The sequence below is a fragment of the Pteropus vampyrus genome, unplaced genomic scaffold (genome assembly GCF_000151845.1).
Source record: "Pteropus vampyrus isolate Shadow unplaced genomic scaffold, Pvam_2.0 Scaffold125, whole genome shotgun sequence".
NCBI lineage: Eukaryota > Metazoa > Chordata > Mammalia > Chiroptera > Pteropodidae > Pteropus > Pteropus vampyrus.
Genome location: NW_011888906.1, coordinates 4,209,789 through 4,213,731, shown reverse-complemented (window position 1 = coordinate 4,213,731; position 3,943 = coordinate 4,209,789). Strand labels below are relative to the sequence as shown.

Here is a 3,943-nt window from a genome sequence, read left to right as displayed (position 1 = left end):
CTGAGAAATGGGTTCAGCTGTCTCGCTGCCTTCAGGTCCTAGGAGTTGGAAAGGGCCTTGCTGGTCTATCATGGCTGATTTGTGGGGAACCAGGTAGCTAAGGCTCTGCCCAGCTCTATTCCTGGGGTCAGATGCTCAAGGCCTGGCCTCCCCTATAGCTGCAGGTAGAGGGAGCTGCCAGTTTAAGGTCCCAAAGTCCAAAGTCCTTCCCAGTTTCCTTGGGAGGGTTGGAAGTCTGTCCATGACCCGCAGCTGACCCCAGTGTCTCTAGGCCATAGTCCTCAGCTCTGACACCCACTCCTCAGACCCACATCCAGGCTGTGGGCTGGCTCCTGGCCCGTCAAGGCTACTCCTCCTTTCCTAGCCAGACTGGTCTCTCCAGCTTTCCCACACCAGACACAGCTGGGTGAGCCAGAAGCGGGAAGCTGTGGCAGCCACGGAGAAAAGCCAGGGCTATAATGAGAGCCGCCTCCACACTGGCATGGTGCCTGCCCACCAGCTTCAGTTCATTGCCCTCCCCACCGGCCAGGCCAGTAGTCCACTGTCCTTCTGGCTGCCAGGACCTAGACCATCCCACCTCCATGGGGCACTTCCTTCTTTCAGACCCCGCATCAGAACTCCCAGAGGACTGCCTCCTATGCAAGACCACGCCTCAAAGATGTTAAGTGACTTATCCAAACTCTGTTAAGAAGCCATAGATGGGGGGAGGAGGGGATGACTCATATCCTGGTTTCCTGACTCCATACCATGGTTCCTTCTACTCCATGGTCCCCAAACAAAACCACACAGTTGTCTGCGGAGAGGACAGCTTGGCCCACAGCTCCCCTCTGCACAGCCCTGTAATGCCTTGCCACTCAATGTATGGTCCCTGTCCAGCGGCACCAGTGTCACCTGGGCGCTTGTTAGAAAGGTGCAGCTCCACACTCACCAGGTACAATTTGCATTGCAAAGTGAAACTGGGGATCAAATGAAGCTCTTTAGACCCCAAAAATGTCACTCAAATTTAATGAATGTTTCATCTGCAAGGCACCCACTCCGTGCTGGGTGAAAATTTCCACTTTGGTTTCTCCTGACCTAACGCCAAACTCTATGAATATAGGTCTGAGGAGACAGACTAACAAGGACGGACACATGCTGGGCTGGGCTCTAGACCACGGTGCCCAGGAAAAGTAGAGAAGAACTTCCAGAAGCTTCCAGAAACAAAAGAACAAGCCTGGGAAAGGTAGAAGACCAGGGGTGGGGGCAAAGGTCTGTCCAGCTGGAGGCCCAAGCATGAGCTATTTGCTCTGGTGAGGACAAAAGAGCTTGGGGGGTGGTGGGCGCGGTGCTCAGCTCAACCTAGGACAGAGTTTCTCAGCTTTGGAATCACTGACCTTTGGGAGCTGGATAGTTCTTTGTTTGGGGGGGATTGTAGGATGTTTAGCAGCATCCTGGTCTTTACCTACTAGATGCCAACAGTACTCCCCCCTCAGCTGTGACAACCAGATTGTCTCCAAACATTGTCAAAATTGGCCTTGCTTGAAAACAACTGAGGTAGTAGAAAGGGCTGATGGCAGAGATGGCACCCAGGGGCCCTGGATCTCACTCTGACCACCCATGGAGCGTCCTCAGGCAAGCACCCTTCTGGCCTGAGTTTCCCCTTCTGTGAAACGAGGCCTCAATTTTTTACATCCTTCTCCACCTAGAATTCATTCCCCTCCCTGTTCCCCCCACCCCCACCCCATGAATGGATGTCCCCACATCTACCAGCTCAGCATCTGGGGGGGCTCCTGTGAACCAGGTCCCGAGCTCCCCTCCTCTACCTGCACCCATTCCTGCAGGTATCTCCTCTCGCCAGGACCAGCTCTGCCTCCTTGCTCTTCTCCAGATCGAGGGAAGCTCTGCTCGGCTCCCCTATGCCGTCCTTTACCCTAAACTAACAGGTCTAAAATCAAACACTTCATCTGCCCCCACCCGGAACCCCAGTCAGCTGAATTCCTCTCAGGACCCAAGCCCTCTGAATCCTTTTCCCCAATTTCCTGCTCATCTGACTCCTCCTTTCTCTTCCTGCTGTCCTAGGTCAAGGCTTTATTACTGATGCCTAGATCCTGGGTGGTAACAGGACACTGTGGGTAAGGCACCAGACTGGGTTCTAATCCCCTCCCTCACACTTAACTAGCTGTGACCTTGGGCAAGTCATTTCACCTCTCTGAGCCTGTTTCAGCCTCTGAAATGCGGATAACGTAAGAGATGCATGAGTAATTAATGACGTAATTCCTGTAAAGCACCTGCGTGCAATAAACGCCCATTCATGTCTCCTATCAGCAGCAGCATCTTTTTTGGCATCGTGACCACTCACCCAGGCTAGTCCTGATGACACTGCAAGTCAGACTCCAATGCACTGTCCCTGTCTGCAATTGAGAGTTTAGACTTCTTAACTCAGCATTCAAGGCCCTACATGATGGTGGCCCCACTGTTTGCAAAGTGAGCAGGCGGATTCTGGGCAGGCCTCACAGGGAGCCCAAGCCTCAGAGCCCAGTCCTGGGAACACCCGTAGACCCACAGGCCATAACACAACCCCACCATAGGGAAGCCAGAATGAGCTGCTGTGGGTGGGAGCTTTCAGCCTTTCAGCTCCCAGATTTGGGGGAGGGGCAAGGAGGGGGCTCTGCACCTAAGACCAGTGGGAGCAGGAGGATAAGCATTCCTATAGCTGTGGAATGGGGAAAACCAACCCCGCTCCCCAGCGGCCTTCACAGCTGCCCAATCCGATCCGGCCAGTCTCAGGGCAGGCAGGCCAAGGGTCAGACCCTGCTTTGCAACTGAGGATACTCAGTACCAGAGAGGGTGGGTGTCCTCTCCAAAGTCAGACAGTCAGCCTAGGGTGACGCTGGGCCAGCCTCCTCTGAGAGGTTTGTCAACTTCCTTATCTCTTGATCCCATGTTCTGGATGTTAGGGGCGGCCCGCAGCTGCTGGGCCGGGAACCAGGACGAAGCGAGTTCCTCCACCCCTGAGTTCCCTTCTGATGGCAAGAGATGGCCGTGGCCCGCGAACAGGAAGGAACGAGGGTCGGATGGCAGGACAGATGGGCGGGGCAAAGCAGGACCCGGAGAGGGGTCTTCTCAGGCCCAGGTTGGGCCCTACCTGGGGAGCTGACCACTGGACTTCCGGGACTCGGAGTCGCCGCCTCTACCTGAGTGCACAGGGTCAGCAGGTAGCGTCCTCAGCCCCACACTCGGCGATTCTGGCTCTTCTAGGACAGGGTGAGATCCCGGCTCCGCCCCTTCCACGAGCAGAGGGCGGCCTCCGTAGGCCCCAATCGGTCTAGACTCCACCCCCGAAGAAACCCCGCCCCCTCCCAGTCCCCACGCCCTAAGCCGCTCTTTCACCTATAGAAGCTGGGCGGGGTCAGAATTCAGGCCCCGCCCCACGCAGGCCCCCGCCCCGCGTCCTAGACCTGCTTAGGAGGACTATGCTGGGAGCCCGCCACCTGCCCCTTGCCAGGAGCGGAGGAAAAAGGACCTTCGATTCCGGCCGACCTAGGTCTTGCTGGCTTTGCTTCTAGCTCGCTGTGTGACTTTGGGTAAGTTTTCCACAATCCGAACCCGTTTTATGCTTTGTCAAAGGGAATAGCCACCTTGCAGGATTGTCGACATTACATGAAATGACTTTATGAAGTACCTGGCGCTCAAACGTCCCCTCCTCGGGTGCAACTTTCCCTGACTCCCCCATCTCCATCCCACCCCCAGACTGGGCAGGACCCTCGTATCATATGCTCACAGAGCCCACACATTGTAATTTCATATTTGCTTGAATGACCGTATGATTATTGTCTGCCTCTTTGTTTGAATTTGAACTCTATGAGAGCAGGCCGCGTTCATCTTTACACCCTAGCCCCCAGTTCAGTGACTGACATATAGCAGAAGCTCCATAAAAGCCCGTTCTCCTTCGTTCCAACTATGC

At 55.2% G+C, this 3,943-nt stretch overlaps 1 protein-coding gene across 10 annotated transcripts in view; it reads right to left on the bottom strand.

The window, feature by feature from the left end:
- Nucleotides 1–3,282, bottom strand: part of LPIN3 (lipin 3) — an 18,086-nt gene extending 14,804 nt beyond the window's left edge. For 8 of the 10 annotated variants that reach the window (XR_002781941.1, XR_002781946.1, XR_002781945.1 and 5 more), the window contains exon 1: nucleotides 3,125–3,277. The gene's annotated coding sequence lies outside the window, so the exon portion shown is untranslated. Of the gene's footprint in view, nucleotides 1–577; nucleotides 599–3,124 lie in introns of those variants that run through there. The other 2 variants (XR_002781942.1, XR_002781943.1) reach the window with 2 other exon arrangements.
- Between the last annotated feature and the right edge of the window lie 661 nt (nucleotides 3,283–3,943).